At 39.5% G+C, this 24,171-nt stretch overlaps 1 protein-coding gene across 2 annotated transcripts in view; it reads right to left on the bottom strand.

The window, feature by feature from the left end:
• CLSTN2 (calsyntenin 2) overlaps window positions 1–24,171 on the bottom strand; it is a 374,895-nt gene that overhangs the window by 155,091 nt on the left and 195,633 nt on the right. Inside the window, exon 1 of one of the 2 annotated variants that reach the window (XM_068145468.1) lies at window positions 16,624–16,641. The exons of the other annotated variant lie outside the window; for it this stretch is intronic. The gene's annotated coding sequence lies outside the window, so the exon portion shown is untranslated. Of the gene's footprint in view, window positions 1–16,623; window positions 16,642–24,171 lie in introns of those variants that run through there. 2 annotated transcript variants of the gene reach the window in all.

The following is a 24,171-nucleotide window of genomic DNA, read 5'->3' as shown; positions in this document are numbered from 1 at the left end:
CACTGAAGAACCTTTTAGCTACATATCGAATATTGAAAGTATTCAATAGTCACAAATTTAATCCCTTGGTAGAGAGTTCAACTACCATCTTTCCCAGAATTTTGGAGCTTAACTGCATATGTCACATTATTTTACTTCAGCTACATCAGAGTCTATGCCTTTCCCAAGCTTATATAATTATTGGAAGGTTTTTGAGCAATCTGTTCAAAAAGAAGGGGAGGAGGGGGGAATATTACTTACACGAGAGAATATGACGCCCAAGAGACACAGGCATAAATTATATGGCACAAGGCCCTCTTGATAATCACAGCTAAACCCTACCACTGCTCACCAGAGGAGGAAAAAGATAACTAACCCCTTCTGAGTGCAAGTGAATATATCTGTGTATAGATATTTACTATTGATTTCAACTGCTTTCCTACAACATTTTATATGTATTATGACTTTTTACATCACAGATATGAACTTTCCAAAGGTCATAATTTACCTATAACTTAAATGAACAATTTTTTTACTTTTTTTTTCTTTTGTAGCAAGTAAATGCACAAAAATTTGCTGGTCATGCAAATAAAACAATTGCACAGAAGAGGAGGCACTAAAGGTATGACTAGCTGAGGTATGACTGAGTTTGAGACTCTAAACTGTTCCTGCGTTTCTTTCGATTTTCCCATCAACATGCAAGTAAAGACTCTAACAATCTTCACAGAGTTAAATCATCATTATTTCTTGGTATATTTTGGCTGTTTCCATGACTATTTAATGGAAAAGCTGAACACACAGGAAGAGTTTACATTCATTTACACTTTTCTACCCATTTGTTTGTCTGATGCCATATGGGAAATGGTTGCCATTGTTAATTGCATTCACTTCAACAGCAGATTTTGTGTAATCGCTGTGCTGTTATAGATTTTCCCAGAGTCTGATTCATGCTCAGTTCATTACATTTTAAAGGCTGCATACTCTGGTCAGTTGTGCACTGCATTTTGTGGAGTTCACACACACAAGGTGAGTTGTGTATTTGCAGTGGAGTAGAACTTCTAATCTATTCCTCCAATTAAATGAATACTGCTGTGCATCTGAATACAGTCTACATCCAACAAACATCCAGAGAGGCCATTTAGTGTGTTTGGAAGTCATGCCAGGCCTCTAAATCCTAACCTCATTAGGTGTTTCTTTGGGGAGGACAGGTTTATATTCCAGTAGGCATCTTTTAAAACAGAGAGGGTCTCTGAACACATGCTGGATCAGGCCTGATCTGATCTGTCTCGTTCCAGGTGTCCTCATGGTTGACATAGAGAAGGGCAACGAAGTTAGTGAGGGGCTTGGAACACAAGCCCTATGAGGAGAGACTGAGGGAGCTGGGGCTGCTTAGCCTGGAGAGGAGGAGACTCAAGGGTGACCTTATTGCTCTCTACAACTACCTGAAGGGGGGTTGTAAACAGGCAGAGGTTGGTCTCTTCTCCCAGGCAGCCAGCACCAGAACAAGAGGACACAGTCTCAGGCTGTGCCAGGGGAAGTCCAGGCTGGAGGTCAGGAGGAAGTTTTACACAGAGAGAGTGATTGCCCATTGGAATGGACTGCCTGGGGAGGTGGTGGAGTTGCCATCACTGGAGGTGTTCAGGAGGAGACTTGACAGGGTGCTTGGTTGCATGGGTTAGTTGATTAGGTGGTGTTGGGTGATAGGTTGGACGCGATGATCTTGAAGGTCTCTTCCAACCTGGTTTATTCTATTCTATTCTATTCTATTCTATAGTACCAACTGACCTAATAGATCTCCTGTTTGATCCCACACCAATGGGATTAAAATAATGGCCAGTTTACTCAGTCCAGGAAATACCATGTTAGTAAGGGACAGCTTGTGGCATGAGTAATTCAAGTCCATTATTTTATATTAATATCACCCCAAAACTAGATCAACACTTTCCTTGACCTCCAGCACAAGTCTCATGCTTTTAGGAGAGCAGCCCTGATGACTGACCAGCTGTCCTTTGCCTCTTTACCCTTCAGGGAAGCCTCTCGTGACCCGCTCATATTACTTTCCATCAAATCTCCCAATGCTGAGAATAAAAAAACCCTTTATCTATTGCTCTGAGTCCATGGGTTTTAAAAGTACCTTAAAGAGCCTGTAGTCAATGGGGAAAGTGGGAGAAAGGGCTAGAAATAATCCCAAAATTCTTCCTAAAAAAAAATACATCAACATTTTCTCATTTGAAGTCGCTCTTTAAGTAGGTATATGCTCACATACACATGTATCCTTCTACACGCATAAATGAAAATGACTTAAGACTAAAAATACAGAACACATCAGGCTGACAAGGCTAATATCTAGAAACTGAAACATGACAGTTTGTTTTTATTGATGCTACAAACTTCTAAATTTTGTTTCTCAGGTGCCATTCTACTCCAATTAATTGTTTGGCCTGCCAGCAGCTAATTAGCTGCAATTCAATAACTGAAGTTTCTGTCAACAATATTTGGATTTCAGCTATAGAGCAATGAAAAACATTTTTGACTAGCACATATTACAAATTCCACCAGATAGCTGCCTTTTGTCCTGATTTATTCCCACAGGATGAACACTTCATGTCCTGAACTTTATTTGTTACTGCAAATATATCACCAGGACTATCTTCCAAAAGCCTGTCTAAGTCTTCCTTTTAAAAAACCCATTGAATATATTTCCACTAGGCTCATTGCCCTTGTAATCAGTGATCAGTACCTTGAATACTGGTTTGTACTAATTATCTGCTAAAAAAAATAAAAAATCATTACAGTTAGATATCTAAAAGCATCTTACTTGAATGGTAAAATAATCATAGAATAGAATAGAATCATAGAATCAATAAGGTTGGAAAAGACCTCAAAGACCATCAAGTCCAACCTGTCACTCAAGACCTCATGACTACTAAACCATGGCACCAAGTGCCATGTCCAACTCCCTCTTGAACACTTCCAGGGACAGTGACTCCACCACCTCCCTGGGCAGCCCATTCCAATGGCTAACAACTCTCTCTGTGAAGAACTTGCTCCTCATCTCAAGTCTAAACTTCCCCTGGTGCAGCTTGAGACTGTGTCCTCTTGTTCTGGTGATACTATCTATAAATACTTCCTATAAAAACTTCCTTTTGAAGGATCCAGCATATGGCCTTTTCAAAATAAAGTATGGACACAATATATTTTCAAACTGAAATATGATTCAACCCTAAGCCACAGTTCAAAACAATACTAACATACGTAAAAGCAGAAACATCTGGAATCCTAAAGGTAAATAGTCTTAAGCTGGTAAGAGAAAAGTCACTTTGTATTTTTGGATTTCTTAGATCCCTTTTTTCCCACTCAAAATAGAATTTACAATGATACCAGAAAGAAAATAACTCATAAAGCAGCTTATCTATAAACATATTGGACCTGACACTATATATGCTTAGCTAGCATTTATTTGGTTTAGTTATGGATCCCTCGAAGAAGGGGCTGTCTCTTTTATGGAATGAGTATTAAGGAAGACAGGATTCACTGGAAGGAATTTTATGGCAAGCATATAAAAACATGGTTGTTTTTTTTCACCAGAAAAAGAAATTATACAAGAATGTGAGAAAGGACTGGACTTGGAACATTATTTTTGGTCTTGAATCACTGCACAACATGGTCTGCACTGTGAGACCATGTTAAGCATTGTCTTGCAGCAAACACAGCTGAACTACACTGTGAGAAATGTACAGGTTTATGATATTTGTGTAGAAGGAAAATTGAAGTTGCATCCACGTCTGATGAAGAAAATGTCAGGTGAACATCAGCTGCAACTGACACAGAGCCCAGATTTTGCTATTCTATATGTAACAGACAACTCTTTTTCCTTAGGTATTGATCAAGCACAAGAAACAAAACTTCATTTTGTGGAAGAAACTAGAAGGAAAAATAAACTGATTTGCAATGTCTCTCACTTCCTGGGTTTCATCAAAACTAGATGACAGTGTAGGTAGGACTTAAGAGTACAGCAATCCAGAGGGAGGGGAGCCAGGCATATTGAGTGAGTTGTGCTACTGCAACTACTATCTATACACCTAATAATAGCCTAAAGATTCAAACTGTCACCACAGGGAGAAAAATCACTTTTCCTGCCAATGCTTTTGTCAGTGGGCAATTCCTCCTTTTCACAAATTACACCAGCAATTCATTTCCAATAGTATCTTAATATCTCTCAAAGCTGTTCCACCCCTTTTAAGAACACCACCAAAATATTCAGGTAAGCATGCCCACATTCTAGTCTTGTCAGTGAGCCTCAGAAGATGGCATTTTCAAGCCGGTTTAAGGACTGCAGATAGGCTTTTCCACAAGATTAGTCTGCACAGCAACAAAAGTTTAATTTCCCATATTTCTTAAAGTACAGAGAAGTGAAGATAAGCAGACAAAAAAATTGGTTTAGGCTAACCTAAAACCTTACATTTGTCTTCACACAGACTCTCCATCTGTCTTTGAAGAAATCAACATGACTTTCAGTACTTTTACATTCATTCTTCTGCCACTGAGCCACAAGTTATTACAGCAACCCAATTTCTAGCTAGATCCACAAAATGTGATGGACTGTGCTTCCAAAATGAAAAATGTATGAAGCAGTTGAGGTGGAAGACACAAAGGAATTTTTATAAATGCATTCATTTTAAAGGCCTGATTTGAGACTCCATCCAGCTTCAACAACACTGCGCAGTACAGAAATACAACTGGAAATGTCCCTAAACAAATTTTCAGCACTTGGGCCATCCAATTTGTTGATAATGCCTTTAAAATATGAATCATGCTACAACCAAGATTACTTCCTCCAGGGTAAAGGCTTTTTTATTGTTGGTGGTAGTTTCTTTGTTGCTGGGGCTTTTTTTTTTCCCCTTCAAGACATTATCTGGTACAGCTCAGCAAGGTTTCATTTATCTCAGTCATCTTTTTAAGTTAAACCATGAGTTTGTAAAATGTGCCTTTCCATCAGTGCCTCAGATTACTCATATTATTAGAGTTAGTGCTGGAAACAAGATCCTTGGCATTCCAGTTACAACTTGTTTAGGAAATTGATATTGGCATTTTCTGCATCATTTGCCTTTTCTCCCAGTGAATTACATTCCTGTCTTTGAATCTCCCAAAGAAATTTCAACCTTATGGGGGATTAAAACTAATTAAAAAAGCATGGCAAATTTAACTTCAGGCAGAGAGTCTGAGCTGCTTCTTAGAATTAATGTACCTATTGATCTGCTAAAATAATAAACTGAAAACAGTGAGGTGTCTCAGGTCAAACACTACTTTGCCCTTTAAGAGACAGCATAATGTTTCTTACAGGTCAACCTGGCACTTTTTCAGGATGGAAAAGAATAAACAGGACTCCTATGAAATGCACAGGGAAACAACAACAAATTTTTCCACAGACAGAGTCCCTGTAATAAACAGCTCTGTCCATTTTTTTGTTGTTTTGAAGGAACCTATTTTAAACTATCTAGTGACAGCCTTTTTTTTTTTGACCATGTTGATTAAGAAATTTTAAGTTGGCCTCAATTCTGCAACGTACCTGTGAACTTTTGCCCCTTTCCCAGTCTTTCCTGAATGCAGGTGCTACTATCACACAAGCTCCAAAGAAAAGTTCTGCTTTAGATTTCCAGTATCAAAGACAAAACAAGTCAATTTTAATTTGTCAAGAGATTAAACTGGTGATGCAGGAAGTCATTACATACTGTCTGCTCTTCAGTGGCACTGGAACCTGGAGTAAAGGATCATACAAACCACTGACACAAGAAGATGTAGAGAAAGAAAGAGTTTGTGTTGAGAAGAGGGCACTGTAAATACTGACAGAAGGTAAATCCTCTTCATTTGCTAATCATGTTACTGAATATATCCACTGAATAGCCAAGTGCTACCCAAGTGATGAGACTTCTTCAATAATAGAGGAATTGATGAACAAAAATGCCAAAGTAAAATTAATCTCTATGGTCAGCTTTCCTCACTATCATCAGTCTGCAACTCAGTAAAAATTTTAAGTTAAAAAGAAAAAAAAATGCTTCAATAATCCAGTCAACAGTTTGCTTCTGGTATCTTTTCCTATGGAATCTTTAGAACAGTAATTACCATACTAACGTACTCAAAATTACTAAAATTCATATATGTTATTGTATCAGCTGGAAGGTATTGGAGAAGGTACTGAATAGGCAAAACCACAGACACAATGTTAATCAGAAGAGCAGGGAACCCAGAACTGGCATCTGTGACTTAGGGTTCAACATTTGACTACAATCTGCAAAGATGGCATGTAGCAACTTGCACATTAGTTCTTTGGGTAATGCTTGGGAAAGCCTTAGCAGCATAGCTACCATTCCCCTAGTCTGCTTGGATCCTTACTAAGGCTCTTGAATTTTTATTGTCCTGATGGAAATGGCTTGTGCAAATAAATTGCATATTCATCTCAATTTGAAGTTGCATACAAAAATGTCATTTGGTTGGGGTTTTTTTTTCCCCTTTCTCTACCTATACTCTTTCCTTCTCTCCTTGCCTTTTCTTTAGCAAATGTCAAGTTTCTCCAGATAAGGCCATCTTTCACAACACTGCTCTGAGCCTGTGACCAATGAAGCAGTCAAGAGCACTGACCTAAACAGTTCAACATTAACTCAAGTTTGTGAGGTCACAAAATTTCTGATACAATTGTGAGCTGAGCTATTATTTCTCCAGCAGTAGTATTGCAGCAAAAGTTTGAGGAAAAAAAAAAATTAGAAGTGATGGATTTTTATCCTCTTTTCTTGTTGTTCTCCTCTTACCCGCATTTTTCCTCATAAAAGAGACAGGCTTGACTCTAGTAGTAGCTCCAGCCTTTCTCAAATAACTATGCGTATTATCTGTCCCTCATCCAAGTATCTTCAGCAAGGAATAGTTGTTACTACCTCAAAATCCATCAAGGGGGCTGTTGTTACAAACTATTATTGCTTCTTTCCCTGCATCTTTAGAATTCATTTAAAATACCTGCCATCATGTGCTAGCCTTGGGATTAAACTGGCCAAAAGCCTGTATACTTGAAACTGCAAAAGACGCTTAGCATCACAAGCAGGCTACCTGCAACTCCCTTCATCTGTAATTGTACTTGTGGTTGGTGTTTCTCCCTTCAAAAAAAGGTGTTTATCTAGCACAGGACTGTAAAAATTAATTTTCAACATCTACCCATTTAAAACAGATAACCTAGTTGATTTTCCTAAACACACTATATTCTACAACCTTAAACTGCAAATGGATGCTCCATTTCCCCCTAATATCAAAAGTCATCTTGCATAATTACTTCAGATGGCTCATTAGTCATTACACACGTACCCTTCCAAAAAAGTGCATGGAAATTGGTGTGTAAATGCCTTGGAAGGGAATGAACTGATTCTCAGATGTGGTACTAATAATAAAGGAGTATTAGCCACACTGCAGTTATTAACACTGCTCTAATTAGGATTTTAACAATCAGAGTTACTATCTAAATTTCAGTACTCACATTAATTAGGAGAACATCAGAAGGTAAGCAGTACCATATGCTTCCAGTGAATAAGTAGATTTTTGAAGTTGTCTTGCCTGCAGTATACTAGACAGAATGTTGAAAAGTAGCCTTTCCAAAGCAATTTGTATGCTGTCGACTTTATGCAATATTTTAAGCCTTGTAATATGTAAAGAAGAATTTTCACAAGGACAATATTTAAACAAAGCATGTATCTGGAAAGGAATCCAACAGAATTTCTTGGTCTTCTTGAATTAATGGTATGGCAGAGTGGTACTAGCATGACTGGCCTTCTATTTGACCATACAATCCTTACAGAAAAAAAAGGAAGCTACCTCTGCAAGTTGTGTATGAAACTAGAGCCTTTCTGGATCCCTCTGAAGGAAAGCCCTGCTTTGCACCATAGTGACTGGTTCCCTCAATGTGGATTCATCTGCAAACCACATGAGTGCATGCATTGACCTCCACCAGCTATGGGATTACAGCTATGGGTGTTCAAGAGGACAGTTCCGAGGTCAGATGCCAGCATTACTCCATATGCTACTTAACTTGGATAGACCAGGATGAAATGGCCACCATGCTTCACTTATCCATCAATCCAGACTGTAGCACACTACCTTGGATACAAAGGTATTGTGAGAAATACCTTGCTAAGTCAAGGTAAATGACATCCACAAATCCAATTATCTTACCGCAGAAATTAGTCAGGCCAGGGAAGTATCATTTACTCCTTACAAAATCATGCTTGAGTGTTCAAAGACACCTATTCTCCTTCAAGTGCCTAGAATGTTGTTCCAAGATGACTCAACTGATGATTTTCCTTGGGACGGTAGTTAAGCTGAGTTACCTTCTGTTACCTTCAAACATCAGTGATTACAAACATTAAACCACCCTGTGCCTGGGAAACAACTTACTCTTATAGAGGTGAACATGGCCTGTCCAGCTCTGAAACCAGATTCAGAACAGGCTGAAGTGCAACCCTGACATTGTCATAATTTTTCAGCTGTGAGAGCTCAAGCTATTTGTAACCAACTGAAAGTGCTACTGTAACAAGATGTCTCTATTACCTGCTATAGTTACAGTAAATATTTTTGGTAGTCAATAAATGACAAAATTTTGGTGATTGCTAAGTATATGCTAACTATAGTCTAACTATACCACAGTGTGACAAATACATAGCCATTTGAATTTACTGTATTTTGACAAAGTCACTTTGAATGGCTAAAAGCAAAATACACATCTGTCATCCAACACAATTGGGAAAGAACATTTCTCTTATTCTAATTACAAAAGCTTGTTTCATATAAAAGTCATATGAAGATCAACTGTCATTGCACAATATCAACATCCATCAAACAACAGCATCTTCCATCATCAAGTGTTTGTAACAGTGGAAACAGAGTCCCTGGAATACAATGCTTTAGCAGGATAAATGACTCCCATTTTGGAAATAAATGTCTCAGCTTCACCTCAATGTTTATTTCTTAAGAATGTCAAGGGGATGCTAATACATTCATCTAGCAGTGGGAGGATATTATCCTGTTACAACATTCTATTCTGACATTCTCTCTTAAATCATCCAGAGCCTATTATTATCAATACCCTTCATCTAATTTCCAGAATCCTTACACCCACATCTTAAAGACATGCTTCCATGGATATGACATTGTGACTTCTAAACAGTACCTGGGAAGATTCTGAGATGCAGGGGGAGGAAGTTACGTTTTCTGCATTGTCTGGAAAAAAAGACATGCTGAAATGCAAAGCTTCATCTTGCAAGACAGCCACTACATACACTGGCATAAATATCTTCATCAGCAACACAGTGAGATTGAGTATGTCCTCAGCAAGTTTGCAGATGACATCTGAGTGCTGTGGTTCATAAGAGGACAGGATGTCATCCACAGGGACCAGAACAAGCTGAAAAAGTGGGCTGAGGAAAATCTCAAGTGCTTCAGTAAGGCAAAGTGCAAGGTCCTGCAACTAGGTTGGAGCAATCCTTGATATCAATCATGAGATTGAGAACAGCCCTTCAAGAAAGAACTTGAGGGTGCTAGTGAGTGAGAAGCTGGACATGAGCCAGCAATGGGCACTTGCAGCCCTGAAGGCAAATTGCATCCTGGGCCGCATCAAAACAAGTGTGGCCAGCAGGTTGAGAGAGGTGATTTTTGCCACTCTACTTTGCTTTGGTAAGACCTTGCCTGGAGTACTGTGTCCAGTTAAGGGACCCCCCCCCCAAGACAAGAGAGACCTGTTGGACTGGGTCCAGAGGAGGGTCACAAAGGTCATCAATAGGCTGGAGAACCTCTCTTATGAAGACAGGCTGAAGGAATTTGAGTTGTTCATCCTGGAGAAGAGAAAGCTCTAGGAAGACCTTATAACCACATTTCAATGTCTGAAGGGGGCCTAAAGGAAGGCTGGGGAAGGACTGTTCAGAAGGGCATGTCATGACAGAATGAGGGGCAATGGTTTGAAACTGGAGCGGCATAGATTTAGGTTGGACATAAGGAGAAAGTTCTTCACAATAAGAGTGGTAAAATACTGGACCAGGTTGCCCAATATTCAAGATCAGACTCAATCTGGCCCTGGGAAGCCTGATCTAGTTGGTGTCCCTGCAGTGAGCAGCAAGATGGCTTTTGAGGGTCCCTTTCATCTATAAATCTATAGCAATCTATAAATAAATCCCAAAAGATACTCACAAGATGGAGCCTTTTAGAAAATGTGTTCCCTTGAAAAATTAATGTTTTCTTATTTTCTGGCATGCTTTCCTCATCCAGTGTCAAAAATACAAGGCAAAAAAATCAGGTCATGCTTTTAGGTTTTATTTTTTGGGGGGGGGGGGGGGGGTTGTGTTGTGTTGTTTTTTTTCTTTCCCTTCCACCTGCCTGATTGAAATAAGAGCCAACATCAAATTGTACAGTTTGGCATGTTTGCTTTCTGAAGGCTAATAATTGTGCCTACTCTAAGTCCATGAACATAACCCCCCCAGGTATTTATTTTAGTCCTATGGAATTATTTCAACTCAGAAACCATTCTGTGAACTCATAACGGTGCTCCCATCTGCAGAGATATGAGCAGGAATACCAGTCTTTTGTAGCAGCAAGCATTTGGCTGAATGCTTGCCTCTGATATAAAATGCAACTGAAGACAGAACTTTGAAAGTATGCTCAGCGTGTACAATGACATCACCCATGTCATCTGAAAAAAAGACTACTGACCTTCCCTTTCATACCTGTCCCTTTCAGATTCTGAGAAGCTGGCCTAAACGTTCTTCTAACCCCATGTATTCAAACTGTCTCTAGGTTCAGGGTCAAACTGATAACACTGAGGGAAAAATAAAACCTTTATTCCATCAGATACTCTAAGAAAGTTTTGGTACTTCTCTTGTAACAAAGGGTGTCAATTCTGTTACAGGGCTCATTATCAGATAGTGATAGAAAGTTAGAAGTGAATGGTTTTCATCACACCAAAGAGCAACATGTAACTGAGTAGGAAACAAAGCATGCACTGCCTCTTTTATCACAAAGCCATATAAATTGATTTACTCACAAGGACCTTGCAAATAATAAATACAAATTACAATCACAACTAAGATACTAGTAAAATGGAAACATAATAGTTTACAACTATAAGGAGGCATAAAAATCTAATATTAACAGGATACAATGAATAACATTAACCTCCTAAAGCCTCAAAGCACTTCTGTTGATTTCTGCAATACAAACTCTACTTTCCATGTCTAGTGTAATGGAATTGTAGAATAGGTGTCTTCCCTCTTTAGACTTAGCTAAAAACTACCTCTCAAACCCACTTTCAGCCTTTTTTCTCTGACTGGTCCTGCTTTATAGTTTAAGTTGCATTCCCTGAAGAATGCGGTTGTTAAAGTATTCTGTGATAGAAGAAGATCCTGCCTGGGAGAAGAGACCAACCTCTACCTGTCTACAACCTCCCTTAAGGTAGCTGTAGATAGCAATAACGTCACTCCTGAGTCTCCTCTTCCCCAGGCTAAGCAACCCCAGCTCCCTCAGCCTTGTGAAAAGCATCCCTATTGATATGTTGCCTTTGCAAGTGTCTCTATCCATAGGAATAAAATTAAGTTCTCTAATACTGCAAGATATAACCATAATGTTTATTTTACCCCATACATTAACAGCACATATTTTACTAGCTATTTTGGCAACATACAGCCATGAATACTACAACTTCATGGCACAAACTGCAAGCAGTAATGCACATTTCAAAAAAAAAAAAAAAATAAAACAAACCAACAGATAACTTTTTTTTTTTAAAGCAATAGAAAAATTCAGGGTTGTATACCTCTGTTTTTTAGAGTGTTCATTCTGACTTGTAACTAAGTTTTAGAATTTCAAACAGTAAAACTAAGATGCAGGAGGACAAAATGCATAAATACTACTTGAGATGATAGGAAGCTTTAACCTTAGGCATCTTTCACACCATCTTAAACAAGTTAGACTATGTGGCAAAGTATTTTTAAGAGATCATTGAGGAGTATGTCAGCATCATGCTACATTTCACTGAAATACAGCCACCTCTGGGACAAACACAACCATCTATTTAACAGCATATACTCTCTAGAGCAGTTAAAAGAAGCTTCTGAAATTGCAGTGCCATGCTAGACAAACCAAGCCTAATTGGCCTACCACCCACATCTTGGCAAAATTCAGCGCTGATCAAGAGCAGTCCGCATTTGAAGAGTGCATTTTATTTGTGTTCAGATTTGTGACAGATTCCTACAACAGCAAAAACTAACAAACTAATGAGGTTCTGTGGAGCTTTCATCACAAAACTTGCAGACACAAACATTTCTGAAACTAGAAGGGATTGAAACCCACTGACAACATACCACTGGCAACATACCACTGGCCATATCTTCAGATCCAGTTACACCAATAAAGGGATGATACAATTATCAGGGGATGTCTGGGTTTCTTTGTGAAACTTTGCCAGAGGACTTAAAATCTGTGTCTGTATCAGATACTTGAAACACGTACGTACACATGCAGAGGTACGTGCAAAAACACTAAGGTTGGGAGTACTCCCTTTATGATCCAGCATACCATTTGTCATCTAAGCTAAACCAAACAAAAATCCAAAGGTGACAGAGGGAACTACATCCCCCTAACCCAACTGACTGCATACCACCACATTAAGAATTCGTATGCAATTTTATCAGTAATTCAAGAAATGCAAATTGTTCCAGAGATGATTTGCAAATGTCTCCTCCTAATTTTAAAACACCTCACAGCAGCACTATGAATTATATGGGTAATTTTGTGCCATAGCTCAAGGAAAATAGACAATATGTTTGTATAATTCTGTTTAGATCAATAAGACTTGAATAATAGCTAAACCCATAAATTCATAAAGAGCCTTCAGGGAACCCATTTTTACTATTAGGAACTGCTTTTGCACCTACTTCAGATATACAATAGACAAAGCATTATATTTCTGGGATTCTTGTTAATTGCCTTGTTATATATTTACATTTGCAACAGCTCTCAAGTACAAAATTAAGCATTTGTTATCCATTCTTTGGAAAACCACCTAAGGTGTTTCTCTAAGATACATAATTTGCCCATATGCATGCATTGTCTTTATAATGAAGTGTTTTCTGAAGTACTATAGGAACTCCTTAACTTTCATGTGCAACTGTTGCTGTCTGTGAGATTAATAATAAAGCATTAAAATCAATAAGACTTAAAATTTATAGACAAATAACACCTCCTATACTGTCTGCTGATACAAACGCTGTACTTTAAGTAGAAGTATATTAAAAGAGGTAGGTTACAAGCAAAATAATTAATCAGCTCACTCATTCAGTTGTTATAACTGTTCAGTTACTGTGTTAGACCTCTGCAAAACACTTATTATGTAAACCAAAATTAAACCTAAAAGCCCATTCTGCATTAACCTTCCTATTCTTCAAGGTGAGTATTTTCTTGAAGGAGTGTCAAAGGTTTAATTCATAGAACAGGATTCAGAGAAAGATATCCATGACATGAATAAGAAATACCAAAAAAAAAAAGCATTAGCTGCCATATCTGTACTGCCCAAATCCTTCACTCCAGACGAGAATCATGACTACAGTTTATTGCACATTATCAAAACAAAATTGCCAGTAAGTACATTTTTTAAACTACATTTTGTTGCTTCTCTTCTTTCTCCCTTTTTCATAAAGATGGAGCTTTATTCTCCTCCAACTCAAATAACATATTTGCATGTACCAATCTAAATATCTGTTTTCCATTTATCTTTAACTCACACTTCAGTCACTTTTTCAGTGCAGAATATTTGCTATAGATTTTGCTGCTTCTGAACATTGCCTCCCATTCTTCACTCATCCAAATATTCTGTCCACCCTGACACCTAGCTAATCACAGAGAAGTACAGCATCTGTCACTTTTTTGGCTCTTATTCATATGATAAGTCAGATACTGTCCTGTTTGCATGTACTAAAGTTTCTTAGAGGAAGTCTTTGTCTCTTTGTTTTTAATATACACCCCTCTGAGTAATGGTAAGGTCAAATCTTGCTAAATTTCTCTAACTCTTACTAAGAAAATGCAAATACTGTTTTTTCTTATTTTCCTTCACCAACCTTATTGGTGCAATGATTGGAGAAGAAAGCCTGATAGCAGTGTTTAAGCTCTCCTCCAAGTCCTCCTCCATCCCATCTCCCAAGCTCCAAAACAGACAGGATTTTTCCAAGTAACAGCAGAGTGAAGCCAAGGTGACTTCTGCCAAGTTCGTTCATGCTGACTAAAGTTTCTAAAGCACACTTTGTTGATTTTAACCAGGGGGAAAAAAAAGAGGTTGCAGGTAAATCAAAGCATTACTTAGGCGAGCTTGTTTAGCCCCGGCCAGACTTCAGGGACATCAAGTGCCCAGTTGTAAAAGAATGAGTGTATCTGCATAAAGGGATGACCAGTTCCTGAGGATACAGCACCTCTCATGCAACAGACAGCAACTACCCTTTCCTCTGCAGCAGAACCACAGCATGCCTAGCTCTCCCATGTTCTCCCCTGTTTTCTTAGAAGATGAAATTTCACTCCCCATCAGACAGGCTGTCAGACCTAATTCTGTAAAATTTCTGAAGGATCCTGGGATGGCTCTAACTTCACTCAGACTACATCTTGAAAAAAAATCAGTGAACTACTGTGGTAATGCCTGGCAGCAGACTCTAAAGGAAAATACTGCACCAGATACACCCAGTTTACTGCATAAAAATTTCTGTTCAACAAGGAACAAAACCTTCCTGGTGTTCCAAAAAAAACCTACAAGCAGTTGTCAGATCATTCAGAGTATATGGTGGTGTATGTCTTTTATATTTAGCCACCATAATCCTCAGCACAAATAGCAGGCCATTGCATTTCAGCAAAAACATCTCAGTAAAAACAAGACTGAAACAAATAGCCAAAAGGAACATCAAAGTGAAATGCAGAGTAGGAAAAGCTTGCTCTTCTGAATTTATCAGTTTTCATTAATGAAGTACAGTGATGAGAAATACAAGACAAAATGTCATATAGAGTCATGTAAACCAAGCTACAGGTCTGGGAAAGTAAGGTGGTCAAGCTACAGCAACAAATGTTGCAGTTAGTAATAGAGAAAAGTCTAAGGGTGCAAATTTAAATATTATGTTTCTGTCTAATTCCTTCATTTAAATAGACAATAAATAGTGGTATTTACTCACACTTATCACTGGAAGTAGCTGTAGATACTGAGAAAAACAACCCAAACATATTCAAGTGTTCTGATTGTAAAATGTATTTACCTAAATCTTGGTTAAGTGTTGATGCCAGAAGCTTTGGCAGCTTGCTGTTTCACTCACAGGCATTTTCCAGCTTTGAACTTAGTTGGTGAAAGAAAAGATAACCAAGTCACAGCCTAACAATCTTTTTGATTAAGCTCTTTACAAAATAAACAACTGCAGCACCCCATGAGGCCAATGCATACATTCAGTATAAGCACAAAACATTATTACAGAACACTCCATGTCTCCTTCTCATTTAATGGAAGGTAATTACTTCAGCATTAATATTGTTAGATATCATTTGTACCACAAGAGCAACAAAATGAAGGCCATGTGAAACTACAAAGAGAATTTTGCTACGTAGGTGTACAAGCCAGTGTTCCAGCATCCCCTTCTGGCTCGACATCCCAGTGTGGAAACTCCAGACACTTAGTACTCTATATAGGTGAAACTGCTTCTGTTTTTGCCTAAATCAGTGTACTAAATGGGCTGCAAATTACATTGAAAATTTTATGACCATTTTAAACAGTTTTCCCTCCTCCTCCAATTAAAGATGAAAGCATTTAAAATCCACCACAGAGCTCTTTTCCTGAAAGAATGTTCATCCATAACCTAGGGCTGGCACAATGAAGAAAAGCTTGCAGAAAGTGCAAAGTTATGACACATTTTCCTTTGAAGCAATTCAAAGGTTTGGATATGGCATTTCATCCATTTTAATAACAGCTTTAGGAAACTAAAGCTAAAGTAAGTAAAAAAACCCCAAAACAAAACCAAAACAACAAAAAAAAACCCAACCTATGAAACTTTGAAAATTAAACTTTCTCATAACCTACAAAATGTCAGCATAATACAGCTGCACCTTCCCTTTCAGCAACCTAAATCAACATAAAATTAAGGACTTTTATTTCAAATAAACTAAAGTAAACTGACACAAATTACTGATGGGGAAAAAAATACATTCCCCTTACTTTTACCATTTGATTTCCTTTGTACTTAACATATTCTTACTGACTACCTTCTCCTCACCCTTAAAACAACCATGCAATAATTAATTAATTAACACTCCTGAAACACAATAACACTTTTTTTCCTCACATGTTCATAAAACTGTTAAGATAATGCAATAGGTCTGATTTTCTCCTGAATTTTACTAGAGAACCAATCTAGTACAACACCAAATTAAAAGACAGGTTCAGGGGAAAAACTGAAGATCAACATCCACCAGAGTTTTACCTTTACACAAAGCTAATACACCTCAGGGTCTTCAGCTGAAGGCTCCCCAGACAGAAGCACAGGCTGCATGGCAGCTGACCTGCTTCTTCCTCCCCCCCCCAGCACAGTCTCCCCGCATACTCACAGCCTGGATGAAGAGGAGCGTCTGCTGGCAGAAGTATTTAAGCGTAAAACACTCAGCTCTAGGTCAGTGAAGAGCACACTTTGTCTCCTACCAGCAAATGGAGTCAGTGAGTTACTGGAATGCTGTGGGGTAACCGGCGCTCACCCCACACGGAGAGTCCTGGGAGTGCTCCTACCCATTCCGTGATTCTCCTCCTACATAAAAAAGCACACAAGTACTCACCTGTGCCCAATGTGCTGCTCGTGCCCCAGCCAGCACAGCTGGCTTCATCAGGAAGGAGTAGCTCTGGTACCGAGTTCCACCTGGTGGTACCGAGTTCCACCTGGTGGTACCGAGTTCCACCTGGTGGTACCACGTGCAAAACTTTCTCGAGGACAAACAAGTTTTGCAGCATGCTTATTTCCACAGAAAACATGTATTAACACCAGAACATTTAATGGCAGTCCCTTTCAGAAGGCAGGTAAGATCAAGTATCAAGAAAGCCTTACTTTACACTCCATTCAATTAGCATAAACACTCTGTTGGCTTCATCTGCTACACTAATGCCTTACAGCAAAGCCACCAGTGGTGGCTCTTGAGATAACAAGACAAACTTTGTCCTCATTTCCAAGTGGCAAGAAACTTAAATATTTATTGTTTTTTTCCAAATTAACAGGAACTAAAAATTCAGCACACACGTTTTGCAACATCCAATCTCTTCACCAAAAGGATTGTGAGGCCCTGTAACATGCTGCCTGAGGAAGTGGTGGAGTCACCAGCCCTGGAGGAATTTAAAAGACATGTATCTATGGTGCTAATGGATATGGTTCAGTGCTGACCTGGCAGTTCTGGGTTAACGGTCAGACTTACTGATTTCAAAGGTCTTTTCCAACCAAAATGATTCTGTGATTAGCTTGGAAAGAAAACTGGAACTGGAACACATAATAGGAATAGACCAGGCCCTCTGGAATCAAAGCTATTTTGCTATATGGAGGACAGTATGGTTTGTCTATGTTGAGGTCATAAAGAGTTTATGTATATAGCTACAAATACTTAAGAGCTATGTGGAAGGACTACATTAATTTCCTACCCCACGATTATGTATGTGTCAAATGTCTTTGGCTGACTCTGAAAACAGCTAAATATGCTCTACGGCTTCTAGAAGGTACATACACTGGGATCATGGTCTAGTGGTCATGGAGATGTTGGGTAGAAGGTTGGATTTGATGATGTTAGAGGTCTTTTCCAACCTTAATAATTCTATAATGGATTGTTTGTTTGCTTGTTTTTAAGAACTGCAGTGAGCAACTGCAAAAATATTTTATTCAGGCTTCTTAGAAAAGAAGCCTGCATATTCTACATATTCCTCATGTCTTCAATATTGTTAACTTCTTACCAGTCAGTGCTTTTTGTTTTGACTCAGAGGGAACACAAAAGATGGTCACAGCTGGAATGTATTTTATATCATCACAGCACCATTTTGTTAAATACATCTGAAACAGGTGTGCAGTTGAGCACTTTTAAGGGCTTTAGAAGACTGGCTGGCCAAGGCAGTCTTATTGCTATATGAATAATCAGAAACATGTAAATATAATCTTTTTTTTTCCCATTTATTATTCCAGGATTCTTGCCCTTTTGCATACAGACTAAGTGCTATTTTGTTACTGAACACATTTTCTAGTGCTTCAACAAGAAATTCCTCACAACACTCAACTGCTTGATTTTTTCAATACAGTTGCAACCAGGCCTGCAAGCAGACTGAAGGGATTCTCCAATAAATATGTAACCTCACCTGTAGGCAATAAAGGTGTACTTGTAGGAAAGAAGTTTTAGTATTTAAAACAGTACCAAAGGTTTGTTCACACATGCACACCCCTTGTTATTGTGGTGGTCTAACTGCAACCAAGAGAAAACCTGAAATATGATACTTCATTAAATTGTTTATTCCCCATCTTAAAAAATACTCACTATACAAATCTGTGGGTTTATACAGAGAGCAGTTTGATACAGGTATAATGCCTGCTTTCCACCACAACTCTGCCTTTAATGAAGGTTCAAAGGTGGGTAAATCCCTGCCTTTTCATTCACTGTGTCCATTGGCTACATGAATTTAGCTTGAATACAAACAGGAAAAAAGACCTCTAAGACATACATGGTGTCCTTCAGACAGCAAGTAAACCAGTACAGAAAGGCAGCTGTTTTCAGTGAATTGCCTGTAGAGCAGACTATTATGGCATGTATGGAGGAACACACCTCAGCCTCTGATGGAGCTTCACCAGCTGCTAATTTGATTTCACAGGAATCATTTATCCCCCCGCTCAGAAATGTTTTACTAAGGAAAATCATGCCTTTTGGATGAACACTAAGACATCTGAAAACACTGGAATACATCTTATTTATGCACATTCCTTCCTTTCAATTCCTTATGAAAAGGCTACATAGCTTTCCCCTTTTTTGCCTTTGCAACTACCTTAAATTAGACCTGGAGGAGGTGATAAGACTGAATAGCTGATAAGATGACATTAGCAATCTCTTTAATGCAATTTATTACAGCAGTGATCAGAGATTAGAATAGAATAAACTTCAAATAAACCAAACCAGGTTGGAAGAGACCTTCAAGATCATCGTGTCCAACCCATCAACCAATCCAACCCACCCAAACAGCTAACCCATGGCACCAAGCACCCCATCAAGTCTCCTCCTGAACACCTTCAATGACGGCGACTCCACCACCTCCCCGGGCAGCCCATTCCATAGTGCAATCACTCTTTCTGTGTAGAACTTCTTCCTAACATCCAACCTGAACCTCCCCTGGCGCAGCCTGAGACTGTGTCCTCTTGTTCTGGTACTGGCTGCCTGGGAGAAGAGACCATCATCTGCCTGTCTACAACCTCCCTTCAGGTAGTTGTAGAGAGTGATAAGGTCACCTCTGAGTCTCCTCTTCTCCAGGCTGAGCAACCCCAGCTCCCTCAGTCTCTCCTCATAGGGCTTGTGTTCCAAACCCCTCACCAACTTTGTTGCCCCTCTCTGGACACGCTCCAGCAAGTCAACATCCTTCCTAAACTGAGGGGCCCAGAACTGGACACAGTACTCAAGGTGTGGCCTAACCAGTCCAGTATACAGGGGCAGAATGACCTCCCTGCTCCTGCTGGCCACACTGCTCCTGATACAGGCCAGAATGTTAGGCTTTCAGAGTTTTAGGCAAGATGAAAAGCTTTCCTCCTAGAAATGCTAGTGAGTTAACTGTTTATATCCACCAAAAAACCCAAACAAACAAACAATGAAAACCCCACAACAAAGCAACCAAACCCAAAAGCTCCAGAACCTTCAACTCTCAGAGACTCTCTTAAAAGGAACACAAAAAACTGTAGGCACACCACTAACTCCCTGCTGCATGCTTGCAATTACAACAGTGCTCAAGTAGAATTTGAATCTAATTAAGAGTTTGATAATTTTTTCTTGACAATCATTATTTCAACCTGTTCTAGAAGATATAGAATGTTCCAGTTTTCAGATGGAATAAACAACTGTGCCTACTTTCTCTATCTTCCTCTGGCCCCAGCATTTAGGGTAGCTTTGTATCACAAGACATCGTGCTGTCCTTCACATAGAAGGCCTTGATCTGTGATTCTCTGAAACACAATGCATTTGGAGGATAAGCCAGAGTGTGGCTGTGGAAGTGTTTATGAACCGATGGGAAATTCCTGTCTAGGAAATCAGCAGTATGATTTGTCAGAACTCAATCAGTCTTGAACTGTTAATGTGCTGCTTTTGTAACCATATCTCTGTCTTTCAGTTCAACAGTGAACTGAGAGAGGTTTGTGTCCCTTAGTCTTGGAAATATGAGCTTACACACAACCCTAGTGAATGTGGAAAAGCTAATAGGAGAAAATGTGCATTTTGTTTTAACCCTTTCTCCAATTCATTTAGCAAGGAATAGTGCTGTTTTGAACACATGCTCCCAGCTTTGCCCTTCTAGGTTCTACTTGTCTAAGTTCACATACTGGGAATTGTGGTAGCTACACAGTATAGATCAAACCACCCAAATTCATTTAGGATTTTGCACAGCACACAGTTTCCTTCTACATTTTGTCAAGGAAAGAAAACAGAGGTACCCGGGGGTACTATGTGAAACAAGATTCTGCTGTATCTAGCTACAGATTCGTGTCTTTCCCTTCACTTAGAACACAAAACAAACGTCATCATCTGAATTTGGTTTAAGCAACCAAACTCATACCTTTTAACTGCAAAAAGAGATGGAAGGGGGAAAAAATGCTTCAAATCTGTTTCCAACAGGGACAGCAGAGCTGCTACAAAGTCACCTTGAAAGGCCCAGCTAACCTTTTCTAGCATTAGCTACATTTGGATTGACTCTTCTGACCTGATGTAGGAACTTTTCTGTTTGATGCCTTTCCAACAAGGTGTTGGTGGAAATATCATTATAAAGACACAGGCTGAACTTTTCAAAGCTATACAGGAACATGGACTGAAATTTTTAAAACCTGTTGCCCCTCAGGATCAAAATTCTTTGTGAAAGTCAATAGGAGTCATAATGCATTTAGAGACCTCTGGCTATCTTACTACTCATTCAAATTAAAATGAGTGAAATTTCATTTAAACTCATAAGAGTTTGTGATGCTCAGCCTACAGTGGGACTAGGATGGCTTTTCTTTTTTCTAGCATGAAGTTTCTTAGTTCTGTTGTGGTAAGTTTACAAACCGTTCCACAAAACATAACCTAAGGTGGCACAAACACTAAAATCCTTCAGCACTCCTGTTTATATTGAGTAGGTTATTTTATGGGTTTTGTTATTCATTCAGTGTAATATATATTTCATATTATTATTTCTGTTAAGAAGTTTCAGTAAATGAGAGCAAAAATATTTACTTTTCATTACACTAATAGTCATAGAATTGACAGTGTTGGAAGAGATCTCAAGGATCATTCAGTTCCAACCCCCCTGCCATGGGCAGGGACACCTCACACTAGATCAGACTGCTCAGAGCCACATCCAGCCTGATCTTAAAAACCTCCAGGGATGGGGGTTCCACCACTTCCCTGGGCAACCTGTTCCAGCATCTCACCAACCTCATGGTGAATCATCCAGTCTGAACCTACCCATTTCTAGTTTTGTTCCATTGTCCCTAATCCTATCATTACTTGACACCCTAAAAAGTCCCTCCCCAGCTTTCTTGTAGGCCTCCTTAAGATACTGGAAGGCCACAATAAGGTCTCCTTGGAGCCTTCTCTTCTCCAGACTGAATAGTCCCAACTCTCTCAGTCTGTCCTCATAGGAGAGGTGCTCCAGCCTTCGATTATCCTCATGGCCCTTCTCTGGACATACTGCAGCACCTCCAGATCCTTCCTGTAATAGGGGGTCCAGCACTGGATGCAGTACTCCAGGTGGGGTCTCACTAGAGCAGAGTAGAGTGGGAGAATCACCTCCCTTGACCTGCTAGCTATGCTTCTCTTGATGCAGACCAGGATGTGATTTGCTTTCTGGGCTGCAAGTGCACACTCATGGCTCATGTTAACCTTCTTATCCATCAGCATCCCCAAGTAATTTTCTTCAGGGCTGCTCTCAAGCCAGTTGCTGTCCAGCCTATATCAGTGCCTAGGATTGCCCCAACCCAGATGCAGGACCTTGCACTTGGTCTTGTTGAACCTTATGATGTTGTCATGGGCCCACCTCTCCAGCCTGTCAAGGTCCCTCTGGATGCCATCCCTTCCCACCAGGGTGTCTGTTGCACCACACTGCTTGGTGTTGTCAGCAAACCTGCTGAGGGTGCACTCAATGCCACTGTCTATGTCAGGAGCAAAGATGTTAAACAAGACTGTTCCCAGTACTGATCCCTGAGGGACTCCACTTGTCACTGGCCTCTACTTGGACATGGACCCATTGACAGCCATCCTTTGAGTGTGGCTGTCAGCCAATTCTTTATCCACTCAATGGTCCATCCATCAAATCCATACTGCACCAGCTTGGAGACCAGGATGTGGTGCAGGACAGTGTCGAAGGCTTTGCTCAGATCCAGGTAAATGACATCAGTTGCTCAGCCTTCAACTATTAATGTTGTCATGTGTCCATAGAAGGCCACCAGGTTTGTCAGGCAGGATTTGCCATCGGTGAAGCGTTGCTGATTTTACCAAATCACCACTTTGTTTATTCTTCTACCTCAGCAGTGCCTTCAGGAGGATCTGCTCCATGATCTTACTGGCACAGAGGTGAGAATGACTGGCATTCCATTATTCTGGGAGTGCAGCTGGAGCCCTTGCCAGTGAAGAATGAGTAAAGAAGTCATTGAGAACCTCATCCTTCTCCATATCACTTGTCACCATTTCACCTGTCTCCTTTCTGAGGGGGCCCACACCTTCCCTAGTCTTCTTTTTACCATTAATATACCTATAGAATTTTTACTGTTCCCCTTGATCTCCCTGGCTGGATTTAACTCTAACTGAGCTTTAGCTTTTCTAACCAGGTCTCTTGCTGCTTGGGCAGCTTCCTTATATGCCCCCATTCCAGATGAGCTTTCTTCCACTCCTTATAGAGTTTTGGTTCTGCCTTTTGGCACATAATTAATTCAAACACCACTGGAAGAAGATACAAATAGTAATCAAAACAGTAGCAGAAGTAATGTGGTACCTTTTGGGGCAGCAAACTGGTTTCTTCTCAAGGCCTTTACCATGACAAAAACAAATATAAAACTTCTACAGCTACCTCTGTAGAGTACAGAATGAGGGCACAAAGGTGCTCGGAAATTAATCTCTTTAGGAGTTGTAAGAAAATGCTACAGGAAGCAGGAGATGGTGTTTGAACATGCTAGCCAAATGATGCACTTTAGATAGGCCTGGATACATAAACCTCTGGGATTTTACCTGTTGCTTCTGCCTGGTAAGTACATTTGCATCACTTCTGTTTTACTTTGAACAGGCAGGGCTTTAAGGCAATTCACAGGATTGTCACAGGCTCTATGGAAGGCTGTGATGTTGTGATCTCCTGTGTTGTTACCTGGGAAACAGTGATGCAGCCTAGAAACCCTGACCTGTTGTTGGGGTTCTGCTTAGGAGAGAATAAAGTTAGCATAGCCAAATCTGAAGGAAATACATTTAAATCCTCTAAATAAACTATTCTTAAAATATACTGTCATTTGTTAATAACAGAGATACAGGAGCATATGGACATGTCCTGTAATCCAAGCATCTTCACTATACATTATATTAGAAAACTGTATGTATATATGTGAAAAGGTGGAGAGGAGAAGAACTAATCTTAGAAGACTTTTTGACAACCTTTATCATTCCATTTCCCTGCCATTCTATTCAACCACATTGGTTTTTTTTTGGTTGTTTTCTGTATTTCAACCCATTTAATACAGTATATTTCTACCATGTGGGACTTGTAAGACAATAGCTAATATTACTGCCAGTTTAAAGCTGTTTCACAAAAACTCCAGATTCACCACTGGTAGTGTTAGTGAAACTTGTGACTGCATGATAACAAAAGGAAACTTAGATCCAATGTAAGTCTTAATTCATGGGCTACAGGGCCACCCCTCCTCCTCTTCTCCC

Source organism: Melanerpes formicivorus, unplaced genomic scaffold (genome assembly GCF_026170545.1).
Source record: "Melanerpes formicivorus ecotype bairdi unplaced genomic scaffold, bMelFor1.0.p_v2 SCAF_12, whole genome shotgun sequence".
Taxonomy (NCBI): Eukaryota; Metazoa; Chordata; class Aves; order Piciformes; family Picidae; genus Melanerpes; species Melanerpes formicivorus.
The sequence above is the reverse complement of the archived record's forward strand: the minus strand, read 5'-3'. Positions and strand labels throughout refer to the sequence as shown.